The following is a 19,085-nucleotide window of genomic DNA, read 5'->3' as shown; positions in this document are numbered from 1 at the left end:
TGAATAAGCTTATTGATTTAATTGTTCATTCCATAATGGCAAATGTTATTGAATATGTTTTCATATGATTATGTGCAATCTGTATTTCTTTGATGATGTGTCTTTTCAAATCATTTTACCCATTTTTTAAAAATAAGGTTGTTAGTTTTCTTATTGTTGAGTATTAGAGTTCTTTGTATATTTTGGATAAAAATCCTATATTATATATGTGTTTTGACAATATTTCTAACAGTCTTTACTAGTTTTTTTTAACAAACATTTTTCAAATTCACAGAAATAAAAGAACAGAAAAGGACAGCCCAAAAAGCTATGGAAATATTACTCCTAAAACTTATTTTTCAAGCAGTTTTATCTCATCTAATTCCAACTGCTAACTCAGTTGTTCCTCTAGTATTCAGAAAGATACACAGATAAACACAGGTTAGTTAAAACACGTAGTAATGGTCTCCTTATTTATGAAAAAAAAAAAGGAAGAAGAGAAAAAATTACTTAATTGTATTCATATCTCACAAATCCAAACCCTATATTCTCTTTTTACCTTTGGAATAAATATAGCATCGACTTTGCTTTTGCTACAAAAACAGTAAAATGTTGTTGTTAAGTATAGTTGTATACATGATTACGTTAGATATATTTTCCCATGTATCACCACATTCTTAATATTCTGTAGTAGAACATTCTTGAACCACAATCCACATATACTTCCAAAATTTTTCTTACATATTCCCAATATTATCCTCCAGCTGTCCTCCAAATAAGATTAATCTTCATAGACTACTGGTTTCAGTCACAATTACATCTATAAATCAACAATTTTTTCATTCCTTTTAATGTGTTACCATCAAGTCCAACCATTACCAGATATTTACATTTGACCTTATTAAACATTCTACATACATCCAGCATTTTCTCTCCTCTCTTATCCCACAGTATATCTCCCATCAACCTACACTTCAAAATCCAACTCTATAAATCTACCCATTGTGTTTAGGTCATTTCAGTGAGACCATACAATATTCATCTGTTTGTGTTTGGCTTATTTCACTCAACATAATATCTTCAAGGTTCCCCATGTTGTCATGTGCTTCTTTAATTGATTTCTTCTTACAGCTGAGTAATATTCCATTGTATGAATATACCATTCATTGGTATGAATGTATTATCCATTCATTGGTTGATAGACAGGTCGTTTCTATCTTTTAACAATTGTAAGGTCACTATGAACATTGGTGTGCATCCTTGTTTTCAGTTCTGAATTTATTCCTAGTAGTGGGACTGCTGAATCATATGACAGTCTTATATTTAGTTTCCTGAGGAACCATCAGATTATCTTCCACAGAGGTTGTACCATTTTACAGTTCCACCAACAGTGAAGGAGTGTTCCTTTTTCTCCCCATCCTCTCCAGCAATTGAAGTTATTTTAATAATGGTCATTCTGTATAATGTGAGATGATAGCTAATTTTATTTTTGATGTGCATTTCCTTGATAGCTAGTGATACTGAACATCTTTTCATGCATCTTTTAGCCATTTGTATTTTCACTTAGGAAAAATGTCTGTTCAATTCATTTGCCCATTTAATGGGGTTGCTTTTCATTTTGTTAAGTTGTATCATCTCTTTATGGAACATGGAGCTCAATCTTTTATCAGATATATAGTTTCCAATGATATTTTCCCATTGAGTAGGCTGCCTTTTTATTTATTGACCAAGTCTTTTGAAGAACAAAAGAGGTGGTCCCTTTTATCTTTTCCTTTTGTTGCTTATGCTTTGGGGATATGGTCTAAGAAACCACCAAAAAGCACAGATCTTAAGATGTTTCCCTACATTTTCTAAGAGTTTTATGTTTCTAGTCTTTTATGTTCAGGTCCTTAATCTGTTTTGAATGAATTGTTGTCTAAGGTATGACATAAAGGTCTTCTTTCTTTTAGATATAGATTGGGTGAATAAGTTATTCTGACCCAGATGAGCGGGTTTGATAGCTTTGTCAAAATTCACTTGACCATAGATGTAAAGGTCTATTTCTGAACTTTGATTCAATTCCATTCATCAATCTGTCTATTGTTATGCCAGTACCATGCTGTTTTTGTCAGTATAGTTAGATAATATGCTTTAAAGACTGGAAGTGAGAGTCCTCCAACTTTGCTCTTCTTTTTCAAGATATTTTTGCTTATTTGAGGGCAAATATATCCAGATAAATTTGATAATTGGTTTTTCCATTGCTTTTTTTTGTGTGTCTACAGAAATGCTTTGGACTTTTGTGTATTAATCTTGTACTCCACCACATTGCTGAAATTGTCTATACATTTTAATAGTTTTGTTGTGGATTTTTTGGAATTTTCTAAGTATAGGATCATATCATCAGCAAATAAAGTTTTGCTTCTTCCTTTCCTATTTGAGTGCCTTTAATTTCTTTTTCTTGCCTAATTGCTCTAGCTAGAATTTCAGCACAATATCAAATAATAATGGAGATAGTTGTCACACTTTCCTTGTTCCTGATTTCAGTGGGAAGCTTTCAGTCTTTCACCATTAAGTACAAGGTTAGCTGTAGGTTTTTCATACATGTGCTTTATCATATTGAGAAAGTTTCTGTTTATTCCTATCTTTCAGAATGTTTTTAAGGATGTTGTATTTTGTGAAATGCATTCTCTGCATCATTGAAATGATCATGTGATTTTTCTTCAATTTATTAATGTGGTGTATTACACTGATTGATTTTCTTGTATTGAACCACCCTTGCATACCTGGTATAAAGCCCACTTGATCATAATGTGTAATTTTTAAAATGTGTTTATTAATTCATTTTATTTATTTATTTATTTCCCCTTCCTCACCCCCCATCCCCAAGTTTTCTGCTTTCTGTGTCCATTCGCTGTGTGTTCTTCTGTGTCCACTTGTGTCAGCAGGACCCAGAATCTGTGTCTCATTTTATTGCATAATCTTGTTGCGTCAGCTCTCCGTGTATGCTGCATCACTCCTAGGCAGACTGCACTTTTTTCACTGGGGCAGCTCTCCTTATGAGGCACACTCCTTGTGCATGGGTCTCCCCTATGCAGGGGACACCCCTGCGTGGCACAGCATTCCTTGCATGCATCAGCACTTCACATGGGCTAGCTCATCACACAGGTCAGGAGACCCTGGGTTTGAACCTTGGACCTCCCATGTGGTAGGCAGATGCCCTATCCATTGGGCCAAATCCACTTCCCTAAATGTGATTTTTGATTCACTTAGCAACTATTTTGCTGAGGATTGTTGTATCTGTGTTCATTAAAGAAACTGGTTTCTAATTTTTTTTTTAATATCTTTATTTGGCTTTGATGTTAGGGTGATGTTAGCTTCATAGAATGAGTTTGGTAGTGTTCCTTCCTGTTCAATTTTTTGGAAGAGTTTGAGCAAGATTATTAGATCTTCTTTAAATAATTGTTAGAATTCATCTGTGAAGGCATCTGGTCCTGGATTTTTCATTTTAGAGAAGTTTTTCATGAGTATTTCACTTTCTTTACTTGTAACTGGTTTGTTGGTGTCTTCTATTTCTTTTAGAGTCAATGTGGTTTGTTCATATGTTTCTAGAAATTTGCCCATTTACATCAATATTGTCTAGTTTGTTGGCATACAGTGGTTCTAGGTATCCTCTTATGACATTTTTATTTATGCTGAGTCAGTGGTAATATCACCCTTCTCATTTTTTATTTTATCTTTTTCTTTTTTAATCTAGTTAAAGTGTAACAATTTTGTTGATCCTCTCAAAGAGCCAACTTTTAGTCCTCTGTTGATTTTCTCTATTTTTTTTCTCCATTTCATTTACTTCTGCTCAAATCTTTAATATTTCTTTCTTTAAGGTTGCTTTGGGATTGGTTTACTGTTATTTTTCTAAGTGCTCCAGTTGCACAGTTAGAACTTCACACTGTTTTATTGAAATATATCCCTCATATATAAACATACATAAACAATAAATGTGTAATAGTTGTGAACTTAAAAAGCAAACATATAACATCGTACAAACATATATAACATCTCACTCTACCACCAATAACTTGCATTGTTTTTAAACCTTTTTAACTAATGATTAAAGAATATTGTCAAACTATTAGTACTGAACAAAATATTTTCTCCTAACCAATCCAATTATTATTATTTTTATGTCATTTATATAGGAACATACATAAACAATTAAGTGTATAGTAAAAGTTTTTTGAACTTACAAAGCAAACATGCATAACATCATAGAGGGGTCCCATACATCAACCCTCCACCAACACCTTGTATTGTCATGAGAAGTTTGTTGCAAACTATGAAAGATGACTGTCAAAATTTTACTACTAATCACAGTTCTTATCTTACATTTGGTGTGTTTTTCCCCCAACCCACCCTATTATTATTTTATAAATATATTTTTTATGACAGAAGTTGTAAATTTATAAAACAATTATGCACATGTGCAGAATTCCCAAACAACACCCCTCCATCAACACACCACAAAGTGGTATGTAATTTGCTACAGATAAAATAATATCATCTGATTATTGCCATGTCCAGAGCATACATTTGGCTCACTTTTTCCATACTGCCTCGGTATCAACATAGTACATCTTTTGTATAGATGCAAGAATATTATATTATTACTATGAATCACAGTCCATAGGTCCCTCCAGCTATATTTTTCCCATGCTTCTCCACATTCCCAACACCCTGCAGTAGTGATATACATTTGTTGTAGCTCACAAAGGACACTCTTGCATCTGTACCATCAACCACAATTCTCACCCACCTTTTGGTTCCCTGTGCTCTACAGTTCCTAGATTATGCTGAACCATTCCGTCAACTGGAATTTTCATAACTAGACTACCACTTTCAGGCACATCCCCATTTATAAATTAGCTGTTACTGTGTGTTACCGTCCACTTTATATGTTTCCACAATTTTACAGTAAAGCTAATTAAAATTTCTACATACATTAAACCTCAGTAGTCTACTCAGTCCTTCTCTTATCTCCTTTAAGAATCCACCACATACCACCTTCAATTTTAACTCTTTATTCTTTTTTATGTAACCATTGAGGGCTATAAGTTTCTCTCTCAGCACTGCCTTTGCTCTATCCCATAAATTTTTGTATGTTTTGTTTTCATTTTCATTTGTCTTGAGATATTTACTGATTTCTCTTGTAGTAAGTTTTTCTTAAACCCACTAATTATTTAAGAGTATATTGTTTAATCTCCATATTTAACTGTGGATTTTCCCTTTTTCTGCCTGTTATTAATTTCCAACTAGTGTTTTGTATAATTTCAATGTTTTCAAATTTATTGAGATCTGACTTATGCCCCAAGATATGGTCTATCTTGGAGAAAGATCCATGAACACTTGAAAAGAATGTTTATCCTGCTGTTTTTTGGGGTGTAATGCTCTATAAATATCTATTAGGTCTAGTTCACTTGTCATATTATTCAAGCTCTAGTTTCCTTGTTTATCCTCTGTCCATATGTTCTATCTAATGCTGTGAGTGGAGTGTTGACTCTCCACCTATCTTTGGAGAGACATTTATTTCTCCCTTCAGTTTTGCCAGTGTGTGTCTCATGTATTTTGGGGTACCTATGTTAGGTCCATTAATATTAATTATTTCTTAGTGGTGAATTTTTCCCATTTAATATATAGTAACCTACTTCATTTCTTATAACAGTTTTGCATTTAAAAGCTATTTCATCCAATATTAGTATTGCTATACCCACTCATTTTTTATTGCTATTAGTATAGAATATCTTTTTCCAAACTTTCAGTTTCAGCCTATTTGTGTCCTTATGTCTAAGATGAATCTCTTGTACACAACAAATAGGTAGCTCATTTTTTAAAAATCCATTCTATCAGTCTGTCTTTTAATTGGGAAATTCAATCCATTGTATTCAGTGTTACTACTATAAAGACATTACTTATTTGTCCATTTTTTCTCTTGGCATTCTTTTGTCACATCTTACTCTTGTCTGTCTTTTAACCCTTTCCATTTCTATCACTTATGTTCTTCATTTCAATGCTCTTTTCCAGGGCTCTCTTCCTTGTCTATTCCTATTAGGCTGTAACACACCCTTTAATATCTCTTATAGTTCAGTCTCTTAACATACTCTCTCAGTTTTTGTTTGTCTGTAAAGACTTTAAACTCACCTTCATTTCTGATGGATTGTTTTGCCAGATAAAGAATTATTTTGCCTGGCAATTCTACTCTTTCAGTATTTTAAATATATCATACCACTGCCTTCTTACCTCCGAGGTTTCTGAATAGAGATCAGCACTTAGCCTTATTAGGGCTCCCTTGTAAGTATTACGTTACTTTTTTCTTGCTGCTCTCAACATCCTCTCTATATCTTTGGCCTTTGAAAATCTGAGTAGGCGATATCTCAGGGTATATCTATTAGGATTTATTCTGTTTAAGCATGTTGTCCTCTTAGAATATTGATCTCTACATCTTTCATAAAAGTTGGAAAATTTTCGATCAGTATTTCCTTAAATATTCTTCCTATGACTTTTCTGTTTTCTTCTTATTCTTGGACACCTATTATGCACATGTTTGTGTGTTTCATGTTGTCATTCATTTCCCTGAGACCCTGTTCAATTTTTAAAAAATTCTTTTCTGTCTCTTCTCCTATCTGTTCAATTTCAAATGTCCTATCTTCAAATTAACTTATCTATTAATTTGAAATTAGTAAATATGATGTTATAGGCTTTTAATGTATTTTTTTATTTTAATCTTTATTTTAAATAATCTTTAGATTACAAAAAAGTTACATAAAAAATATAGGGGATTCCCATATGCCTCATCTCCTCCCAGAGTTTCCCTCAAAAACAACTTCCTTCATTAGTGTGGTATATTTGTTACAATTGATGACCCCATATTGAAGCATTGCTACTAACTTTGTACAATAGTTTACATTACAATTTACACTCTATCCTGCACAATTTTGTAGGTTAAGACAACATGTATAATGGCCTGTATCTGTTTTTGCAATATTATGAAGGAAAATTCTAATGTCCCCAAAATGCCCCACTATTACATCTATTCTTCCCTTTTCTTCCCCTCAGAACCTATGGAGGCAACTGTTTTCATATCAATGATAACATTTTCTATATTGCTAGAATAATAATATCTATAATAGAATAATAGTAAGTCTACTTTAGTAAATTATTCATTCCCCAATCTTTAGAATTTTGGAAAGGGATGTCCAATTTTTTTCTAATTCAGAGCAGGTTTACGTCCCATGGAACAGATGGCTGGAACTATGTTGCAAGCTTTGCAAACACTCTCTTTTCCTTGGGATGGGCATTGTCCATCGTCATCTCCTTGCTAGTTGTCCTGGGTTAGTCCAATGAACTGGAGAGTTGGTGTTGCAACTCTGCTGAAATTCAGGGCTCAACTGGCACATGGATGGATCAAAGATTTAAGACTCTGGAACATATATTTAACAAGTATAGGGCTAAATATAGGTTAAAATAAAAGAGACAGAAGAGTCATGTGCAGGGAAGTTATAAATGAGTCTAACTCTGCTACACTGGGAGGCATAAATTCAAGAGTAAGGCCCACTGACAGGGTGCTGAATTCCTTACCTTGTCTGCCCTGCTTGTAGTGTCTGGATGTCTCTAGACCCCCTCACCCCAGTAGCCCTGCTGTTTGAGACACTGTTTATAGTGGCAGTCAATGAAATCCTGCTGAGATGTGCATAAAAGTGACCTCTGGAATGACCTCCTGACTCACTTTGAAATTTTTAACCATAATACAACACACTAACAGATTAGAAGGAAAAAATTGCATGATCATCTCTATTGATAGAAAAAAAACATTGGACAAACTATAACACACTTTCTTGATATAAACACTTCAAAAGAAAGGAATATAAGGAAAGTTCCACAACTTGATAAGGGGTATTTTATGAAAAACCCACAACTAAGATCATATTCAATGGAGAAATGCTAAAGGCTTTCCCTCTAATATATGGAAAAAGACAAGGATGCTCATTGTTACCACACTTACTTAACATTTTTTTACAAGTCTTGATCAAGCACTTAGGCAAGAAAAAGGTATGAAAGGCATCCAAATTGGAATGGAAGAAATACATTTGTCACTATTTGTAAGTGACATGATCTTACATATAGAAAGCCCTGAGAAATCTACAACAAAGCTTCTAGAGTTGATAAACAATTTCAGTAAAGTAGAAGGATATAAGATCAACATGTAAAAACCAGCGGTATTTCTGTACACCAATAATGAGCAGTCTGAAAAGGAAATCAAGAAAAAAATTCCATTTACAATAAAAACTAAAAGAATCAAATACCTAGGAATAAACTTAACTAATCATGTAAAAGACTTGTACACAGAAATCTACACAACATTGTTAAAGGAGATCAAAGAAGACCTAAATAAATGGAAGAATATTCCATGTTCATATATTGGAAGACTAAACATCATTAAGATGGGTGTCCAGCCCAAACTGATTTTCAGATTCAACATAATCCCAATAAAAACTGCAACAGCCTTTTTAACTGAATTTGAAAAATAACTATGAAATTTATTTGGAAGGACAAGGGGCCCCAGATAGTCAAAGATATATTGAAAAAGAAAAATGAAATTGGAGGAGTCACACTATCTGACTTTAAAACATTCTACAAAGCTACAGTGGTCAAAACTTCATGGTATTGGCCCAAGGATAGACATACTGATCAATGGAACAGATTTGAGAGTTCTGTTATACATCCTCGTGTATTAGTCAGGGTTCTCTAGGGAACAGAATCAATAGGAGGAATTTGTAAGTAGTATGAGATTTTATAAGATTCTCTCACATGACCATGGGGGATGCACAAGTCCTGGTTCCACAGGCAGACTGCAAACCAGGGAGTCTGATGAAAGTCCAACGAAGGTTGGTGATGAGTTTCTGGGAGACACTGGCTGTCCAAGAATGAGTTGGGAAATTCTCTCTGAATGCCGAAATCACTTCCCCTTTTAAGGCATCCAACTGATTGAATAAGATGTCACTCATTGCTGATGACAATCTTCCTGATGGATCATAGGTGTAATCAGTCATCTATTCAGTAAACTCACTGATGACTAAAGCCCATAAATTTCCTTGTACTACAAGTATCCCAGTGCTTGCTTGACCAAACAATTGGGCACAATTACCCAGCTGAGTTGACACATTAGCCCAACCAATACAGTACATGCCTTGTCAACTGGACAACCATACATATTATTTTAAACTATACTTAGTCTCTAGAAAAAACAGTAACAGACATGTATAAATATATATTTCACCTAACAGTGTTCAACTCTCCTGCATACAACTGGAAACACATTAATTCCCTACAGAATAGGGTGCAAGACCTTGGATAATATTCACTCTTAAATTTAATATCATTAAATATTATGACATGATACTAATACAACCTATCATATGATAAAGGGAGCAGTTGGGGAATAAAACAAATTCATTTCATGTACATATACAATCATATAACAAAACAAGGAAGAAATATTCGTGATTATTACAGTTACAGTAACTGGTCAAGTGGTCCAAGTTCCTGTTTATCACTACCTTCTTCCACTACCTAGTCCATGTTCCCATTACCCTCAGAAAGCAATCAGTTGGTCATGCTTCTTTGCCTGGTGGGTTGACCCAAACTTTCATTCCTCAAGATTCTGGGCCATTGTTAATCCTGCTTGGATTGGGTTCTTACAATTTTCCATTGACTTTAATCACAGGACATGGCAGTCCTAATAGATGTCCTAGAGGATCTCCTGTATTCCAGGTAAATTCTACTGTATGTTCATTATGTAGATGCAGTCCTATTTCTCCTTGATAGTCAGGAACAATTACTCCATCCAGTACAATAATTCCCTTATTTGCCTGTTGATTCAGAGGTAAGAGGAGCCCAAAGTGGCCAGGTGGCAGTCTTAACTTCCAGTTCAAAGGAATAATTGTTGTGTTCCCTGGTGGTAGTACTCCTCCTTTTGGAACTAAGACCTATAGACCAGCAGGGTTTACGGATGCAGGGACAGGAAACAAAAATTTTCCTTATGGGTCACTAGGGGTAACAGTGGTGCCATTTCCATTTCCCTCCCTTGGTTCCTGGACCCATGAATCCTGTATATGGGAGAAACAGCAACATAGAGTGGACACTAATTTAGAGCATACACAACCTCTTGGAGAACATTGACCCACTCCTGCAAGATATTGCATTGCCACCTAGTTGGCACAGTCATTGAGGGTTCAAAAGGCCATTCCACCATTCTGTCAATCCAGCTGCTTCAGGATGAAGGGGAAAATGGTAAGACCAGGGGATTCCATGGGCATGTGCCCATTCCCACACATCAATTGCTGTGAAATGGGTTCCTTGATCAGAAGTAATGCTGTGTGGAATGCCATGGCAGTAGATAAGACATTTTATAAGTGCATGGATGGTAGTTTTGGAAAAGCATTGCCTGCAGGAAACACAAACATATATCTGGAATGTCTGTTCCAGTTCAAGCACATACTGTTCCTTCCATGGTGGAAGTGGTCCAATGTAATCAACCTGGTACCAGGTAGCAGGCTGATTGCCTCAGACTGGTTCTATATCAGAGGCTGAGTGTGGGTCTGCTGCTGCTAGAATGAGCACTCATCAGTGGCTATAGCCAAGTTAGCCTTAATGAGAGGAAGCCCATGTTGCTGAGCCCATGCATAACCTCCATCCTTACATCATGGCTGCTTTGTGAACTTATTAGGCAATGGTAGAAGTGGCTGGGGAAAGAGACTGAGAGTTAGCCACAGTGTGGGTCATCTTATCCACTTGATTATTAAAATCTCCCTTTGCTGAAGTCACCCTCTGATGAGCATTCACATGGGACACAAATATTTTCATGTGTTTTGCCAACTCAGAATAGTCTTTCCACATACCTCTTCCCCAGATGTCTTGGTCACCAATTTTCCAATCATGTTCCCTCCATGTCCCTGAACATCTGGCCAAACCATTGGCAACAGCCCAAGAATCAGTGTACAAATGCACCTCTAGCCATTTTTGAACAACCAGGTGTAGTGCTCAAAGTTCTGCCCACTGAGAGGATTTGCCCTCACCACTGCCCTTCAGGGATGTCTCAGAAAAGGGCTACAGTTGTCCACTTTAGGTGGTCCCTTCATATCATGCAGAACCATCTCTAAACCAGGCCTGAATTTTCTCTTTCTTAGTCAACTGACTATAAGGGACTCCCCAAGAGGCCAAAGCTGTGGTCTGGGAAAGAAAAGGTAGCATAGCAGGGATGGTGATCCTGGGTATTTGGGCTACTTTCTCTTGTAACTTATTTGTGCCTTCAGGACCCACTGAACCCTATCCCATATATACCACTTCCACTTTATTCTGGAGTGCAGTTGTGTGTCCAACTTTATGGTTTGGTGGGTCCGACAATACTTAGCTCATGATAGGCAACTTAGGTCTCATGGTAAGTTGATGGACTGTGGTTAAGTGTTCAGTCTCTACTAAAACCCAGTAGCAGACCAAAAGCTGTTTCTCAAAAGGGGAATAGTTACCTGCAGAGGATGGCAGAGCTTTGCACCAAAATCCTAAGAGTCTGCATTATTATTCTCCTAAGGGACCTGCCAAAGGCTCCAGATAGCATCTGTATTTGCCACTGAAACTTCCAGTACTTTCGAATCTATTGGATCATATGGTCCAAGTGGTAGTGCAGCTTGCACAACAACCCAGACCTGTTGCAGAGCCTCCTCAGTAAATGGGCTGGAGTAGTACACAAAATGAGGAATGGGTTGTCTCCAAAATCTGAAGAGACCAACTAAGCATTGTGCCTCTTTTTTTGGTCATAGGAGAAGCCGAATGCAACAGCTATCCTTCACTTTAGAAGAGATATCTCAACATGTCCCACACCACTGGACACCTAGAAATTTCACTGAGGTGGAGGTACCACGTACTTTTGTTAGATTTATCTCACATTTTCTCTCATTCAAATACCTTACCAATAAGTCTAGAGTCTTTATTACTTCTTGCTCACTAGGTCCTATCAACATGATATAAATACAATGAACCAGTGTGATGTCTTGTGGAAGGGAGAGATGATGGAGGTCACTGAGGACACTATTACATCATAGTGCTGGAGAGTTACTACACTCTGGATGCAGGGCAGTGAAGGTATACTGCTGGCCTTGCCAGCTGAAAGCAAATTATTTCTGCTGGTTCTTACTAAGGGCAATTGAGAAAAAAGATCAACAGCTGTATTGCAGGTACCAGGGGATGTGATTGATTTGCTCACTCAATAATACTACATGTGGGACAGCAGCTGCAATCGGAGTTACCACCTGGTTAAGTTTATGATAATCTACTGTCATCCTACAAGAGTCATCTCCTTTCTGCGCAGGCCAAATAGGAGAGTTGAGTGGTGATTCATGGGAATCACCCTGCATTCTTCAGATAATTGATGGTGGCAGTAATCTCTGCAATTCCTTTAAGAATCTGGTATTGCTTTTGATTTATTATTTTGCTAGGCAGAGGCAGTTCTAGTGGCTTCCACATGGCCTTTTGTACCACAATATCCCTCACTCCACAAGTCAGGGATCCAATGTGGGGATTCTGACAGTTACTGAGTATGTCCATTCCAATTATGTATTCTAGAACTGGGGAAATAACCACAGAATGGATCTGGCAACACATTGGACCCACTGCAAGACAGACCTGAGCTAAAACTCCTTCAATCGCCTGACCTCCATAAGCCCCTACTCTGGTGGGCCACAGTGACATTTGGGTCTCTTGGAATTAATGTCACTTCTGAACCAGTGTCTAATAATCCCTGAAATGTCTGATCATTTTTTTCCCCTAATGCACAGTTACTCTGATAAAAGGTCATAAGTGTCCTTGGGAAAGGTGGGAGGAAGATTATCAGTATAAATTTTTGGCAGTTTAACAGGATCCTTCCCCAATGGGACCTGGCCTTCTCCTCATTCGGGGGACCTTGAGCCTGTAAACTGTCTTGAGTCTGGGAATTGATTAAGGGGCCATGATTCTCTGCATCTATGATTTGAGTTATGGTTTTGTTCACTTGATCTAGAGCTCTTCTACTTATACAGATCCAGAAGAAATTTAGTAGACTGCCCATCTATTTCACTTCTAGGTACCCCATAACCTATTAGCCAAAGTCATAACTCTTTGAGACTCAGACTATTTTGAGTGCTGCTTTGAATCTGCCTTTTGTTGCAGAAGCCACACCCACTTTGTCTTTGGAGATTAACTGCTGATACTTGACTTTTACTAGAATGATATCTGAGATCTGATCATCTCCTAAATGTTTAAGGATTCTAATTCCATTACAGTGTTCCCTACAGTAATATCTGGACTACAGAGAAGAGCAACCACAGAGATCTTCAGGGAAGATGGAGTTAGTCTCACAAATCTATTCCTCACAGCCCTGGTTAAAGGTGTGTCCTCCAGACATTCCTGGGGTGGGTGTGTAACTGGAGTTTGTCTAGGTTCTTGACCATGGTGGTAATCATGGCAAGGGATAAAACAGCAAGAGCAGGGTGCAGAGGGCAGGAAAAAGCACACAGACTGACACAGGGACAGGCACCTGGACAAAGGCAAGAGGGCACAAGAGACAGTTCAGCCTTTGCACTTGCTTTTTAAACCATTAATTATTCCACCCCTTTGCTAAAAGCAAAGGAGGAGTCCCAGCTGTTTGCTGTTTTGATTGATTACTCCACCTATCAATCCCCCAGGAGGGCCCAATAATATGGCCCCTGGAGAATATCTGGGGTTTCTCCTGGATTCTAGAGGAAATCTTGTTCTGAATGGCAGAAACTTGTTTGTGTGGGAGTCTTCCAGCCACCATCTTGGGGGTAGAAATGACATGTAGACTTCTTGCCAGGTTCCAGATCCATCTATTGATACCCTATCTTACTAGCGTGCTTCACGTGGGCATGTCTAAAATGGTATATCCATTCTAGCATTCCAATTTCTCCAAGACTTTGAATTTCCTCTTCTACTGTATAACAGGCAAATAAGGCATCTCAACCTCAGACATGCTAGGCTATCTTTTGGTCCATGTTTCAGTCAGCTACCTGAACAAACTGGGAGAACCCTTTCTAATCCTTTGAGCTACAGCGTTGAATCCAGAATTTCTGCTAAGTGGACCCATATCAATAAATTCAGCTTGATCCAACTTTATATTCCTTCCACCATTATCCAATATTATCAGTGTCCCTTCCCACCATATTCCCCTGATTAAGTTGGAAAAATCATACAGTTCTTTCAGATTATAGCATACTTTCTCATGGGTCACACTTTGCTTTTCACCTTTAGGAGCTTGTTATGATTTTAGTCTAGTAATAGGTCTTGAAGAGAAGAGGAGTGGTAGGGGTGGGTAAGGAGAGGTATTAGAAATGTTTTGCAAGTTACTGACTGCTGCAATTAGCTCACAATAGGTTGGCTCAAAGGGAAAGTGATGCAGAACTTTACAAAATAAAGGACAGAGAGAAAGATACAAGAGAGGAGTAAAAGATGGGACCAGGTGACTCATGTCTTCTGGAAACTAGAGCCTTGACCCTAGTTTCCACTTTGTATTTATTGGAAACTACCAAGCAGCTGTTTGCTATTAGAACTGCAACATCATCTACAATAATAGGGAACAATCACAATGTCTAACAACTGCAACATCTACAATAGAACAGGTGCAGCATTTACAATAAGGAACAGGTAAGCCAGTTTCCCAAAACAACTGACCTCAGGGCATGCCTTTGCATGTTCTTCTGGTGAAACAGGATTAATCTCTTCAGGCAGGATTGGAAAGTAGATTCCTCAGGGCAGGGTTGAGGTTGGGCAGTGTGTGCTGGAGTTGGACTGATACGTGTCTCAGGGCTGGGAGGAGGTCCAGACTTCCTGGGGTAGGCTGGAGGTTGGGTGATACAGGGTTGACAAGGTGTGGTCTCCATAAGGCAGGCCATCACAGGTTTATCTGGTAAAGTCTCAGCAGAATTTAGGGTTCCAATGTCCCCACTAATATTATCATCTCATATGTCTCCATTCCAATCCTTTGGGTTCCATTCCTTTCCAATCAATGACTTCACTTAAACTGCAGATATTCTGCAGTTTTGAGATTTTAGTTTCCTTTGTAACTCTGCTGCTCATACAATGAGTGTGAGTTTGGTTCTCAGATATTTCAAGCCTGTGGCTGTAGGAAACAAGATTTTCTTTCAGAGCATACATAGAAACTTTAGCATCATTCAAGTGGCATTTATGTTACAAATTTGAAGCCTTAAGCTCACCTCATTCTTTTGTTGTAACTGTATCCAGAGTATTTTAGAGGAGCCAGCTAACATCATTTTATGTTAGAGAAAAAAGATGCTTCCTGGGACATAGAGACTGACACGGTTGCAGGCAGGAAGGTTTTTGGGAAGCTCTCCCAATGGAAGGGGTCTAAAGAATAGAATTCAGCCCCCACTGGCATGGCAGGGGTCTGAAAAGAAACTTCAGCCAACCCCTGGAGGGTTGCTGTATAGTACAGCAATAGGCAGGTAAACCAAGTATAGCTTGGGGTCAAATGGCCACAGGGAAGTGGGCTAGGAAGTCTGGGAATGTGGGAGGGGTTGGTGGTGCCTGTGGTATAGGCCCTTATTTGCCCCACTTCATTTATTCTTGGGAGGGTATGGGCTGCTTCCTAGCCCCCCATGGGCAGCTTGCTCAATGTATAGAAATGGAGTAACAGACTTATGACCTGTTAATTATTGTTAAACCTTTTAAGGGGAAACTCTAACATTATACCTTTTGACTCCACACAACTCTGTTAGGGTATTGGAAACACTCTCACCCAGATCCTTGCCTCTGTTAAGCATTGAAGTGGGAAATAAAGTGATGACTTTTGTTTATCTCCATTGCCAACTCATACCATGTACTGATAGTAGCCTCTTCATTATTGAAAAGGGAGTCATTAGTACCCTCGAGCCCAATTAGAATAGAGAGCCAGTTGCAAAACTCCCAGAAACACCTTAGACACACCATGTTTAAGATTCTATTCCTCAAGAACCAATCCTGGGCCAGCATGTGGAAGCAGAGCACTTTACTTCTCCTTCAGGATCAATGGAGAAGAGAACTCTAATGCTTATGCTCAAAAAAAGCAGAATTTCATCCAGCACTTCTCCCAAATTCTCAAGGTGCTGACCAAGGATGAGATGGGACAACTAGAGACAGGGAATGCTATTGCCAGCTCAAGGAGGTCCCGGAGTACAATGTCATTGGAGGCAAGTACAACAAGGATTTGAAGGTACTGGCAGTGTTCAAGGAGCTAGAGGAGCCAAAGAAGCAGGATGCTGATAGTCTCCAGCAGGTCCTGACTGTTGGTTAGTGTGTGAAAGTGCTCCAAGGTTTCTTCCTCATGGCAGATGACATCATGGATTCATCCTTCACCCCACAGGGAAAACTCTACTGGTATCAGAAGCCAGGCATAGGTTTGGATGCCATTAATGACACCATGCTGCTGGAAATGTGTATCTACCATTTGCTGAAGCTCTACTGCCAGGAGCAGCCCTGTGTCAACCTGATTGAGCTCTTCCTACAGAGTTCCTATCAGCTGAGATTGGGCAGACACTGGACCACATCACAATCCCCAGGGCAAAGTGGATCTTGGCAGAATCACTGAAAAGAGGTACAAATCTATAGTCAAGTACAAGACCACTTTCTACTCCTACTTTCCTATAGCTGCAACCATGTACATGGTGGGCATTGGTGGGGAGGAGCATGCCAATACCAAGAAAATCCTGCTGGAGATTATGGAGTACTTTCAGATTCAGAATGATTACCTTGATCTTTTTTAGGACCCCAGTGTGACTGTCAAGGTTGGCACTGACATCCAAGACAACCAGTGCAGCTGGCTGGTGGTTCAGTGTCTCCAACAGGGCCTCTCTGGAACAGAACCAGATCCTAAAGAATTATGGGCAGAAGGAGGCTGAAACGGTGGCCCAAGTGAAGGTGCTGGATGAGGAGCTGGAGCTGCCAGCTGCCTTTATGCAGTATGAGGACTGCCTTCTGGGTCTCATCAAGCAGCACTCTGAGCCACTGCCCCCAGCTATCATCTTAGGGCTGGCCCGGAAGATCTACAAGTGGAAAAAGTGACCTAGACTGTGAGGGCAGTGAGGGGAGGCTCTTAATAAATTAAACCAACCTTAAAAACAACAACAAAAAACCTCTCCCAGTGCCATCCTGTATTATTCAGTGTTCTCTGGGGAACCAGAATCAACAGGAGATATCTGTAAATAGTGTGAGATTTTGTAAGACTCATGTGACCATGGGGATGCACAAGTCCCAGTACTGCAGGCAGCCTGCAAATCAGGAGCTCCAATGAAAGTCCAATGAAGGTCTTTAATGAATTTCTAGGAGAAGCTGGCTATCTAAAGATGAGCTGGGAAATTCTCTCTGAATGTTGAAATCATTTCTCCTTTTAAGGCATTCAACTGATTGCCTTATCACTCTTTGCTGATGGCAATCTCCCATCAGCAAGCTATGCAGTAAATTCACTGATGACTAAAGCCCATAAATGTCCTTGTGTTACAATTAGCCCAGTTCTGGCATGAACAAACAACTGGGCACAATAACCTGGCTGAGTTGACACATTAACCTAACCTTCACACTTTGCATTTACAGTCAACAAGGCCACCAAGCCCATTCAAATGGGAGAGAACGGCCTCTTCTAATGTATTTTTTATCTCATCCATTGTGTCTTTCATTCTCATAAACTCTGTTACTTCTCTTTGCTGGCTTTCAAATTATTTTTTATGCTCACACAGTATCACCTTAATTTCCTTTATCTCTTTAGTCATATTTCCTCTCATCTCCTTAAATTGATTAAAGAGGTTTATTTGAACCATAGTTATTATTGTCTTAAATCCTGAGTCTCATCTAGATTCTTGCCTTGTTTCTTTGAATGGGACATTTCTTCCTGTTTCTTAGTGTGGATTATCTTTTGTTGATATTTCCCTGGCCTGCAAACATCCTCAAGTTAACTTCCTCAGACTACTTCTACACTTTCTCCCTTATTTTGCAAGAGAGTTGCATCCTGCCTGAGCTACTACAAAGCCATCTTCAGTCTGTGCTGATTTTTTCTCCAATACTCTTAACAGTGTATTTTGCATAGCAGAAGGCTTAAATTTTAGTAAAACCCAACTTATCAACTTTTTCTTTCATGGATTTTACTGTTAGCATAGTATTTAAAAACTCATTTCCAAACCGAAGATTTTCTTAGATTTTCTCCAAAGATTCCTTCTAGAAATGTTATAGTTATGCATCTTACGCTGGGTCTAGAATCCATTTTGAGTTAATTTTTGTGAAAGGTGTAAGGGTGTAAGGTTCGTATCTAGGCCCTCCTTTTCTCTGTTGTACATAGGCATCCAATTTTTCTAATGCCATTTTTTTTTTTAAAGAAGCATTTTTACTATTGAATTGTCTTTGCTTCTTCATGAATAAGTTAGCTATATTTATATATGTATGGGTCTATTTCTCAGTTCTTTATTCTATTCCATGGATCTATGTGTATATTTATTTGCCAAAAGTCTCACTTATTCTAGCTTTATGGTAAGGTTTGAATTTGAAAACCTTGTTCCTCAGTATTGTGTTGGCTATTCTTTGTCCTTAGCCCATCTATATAAACTTCAGAATCAACCTTTCAATAGGAGAAAAATAGCTTGCTTGTATTTTTATTGAACTTGCATTGACTCTTATAGATAAAGTGAAAAGTGTTCACATCTTAACCATATTGAGTTTTCTTATCCATGAATATGGAATATCTCTACTCATTTAATTTTATTGATTCTTTTGATCCATGTTTTATCGTTTTCTGTGTATTGAATCTGTATATATGTTAGAATTATAGCTAACTATTTCATTTTTTTGTGTGCTCTGGTAAGTGGTATTGGTTTTAATTCCAGTGGTTCGTTGCTGGCATATAGGAAATCAGTTTCACTTTTGTAGAGTAGCCTTGTGTCTGTGACCTTGCTACACTCTATTTTAGTTTCAGGAGGTTTTTGTTTTTGTTGTTTTTCTGTTCTTTAGAATTTTCTACATATGCATTTATGTCATCAGCGTATAGAGGCAGT

At 38.0% G+C, this 19,085-nt stretch overlaps 1 pseudogene; it reads left to right on the top strand.

Annotated features, from left to right (window-relative positions):
- Nucleotides 1-16,387: 16,387 nt before the first annotated feature.
- Nucleotides 16,388-17,109, top strand: LOC101426055 (farnesyl pyrophosphate synthase pseudogene; annotated as a pseudogene).
- The last annotated feature ends 1,976 nt before the right edge of the window (nucleotides 17,110-19,085 follow it).

Source organism: Dasypus novemcinctus, chromosome 6, assembly GCF_030445035.2.
Source record: "Dasypus novemcinctus isolate mDasNov1 chromosome 6, mDasNov1.1.hap2, whole genome shotgun sequence".
NCBI lineage: Eukaryota > Metazoa > Chordata > Mammalia > Cingulata > Dasypodidae > Dasypus > Dasypus novemcinctus.
The sequence above is the reverse complement of the archived record's forward strand: the minus strand, read 5'-3'. Positions and strand labels throughout refer to the sequence as shown.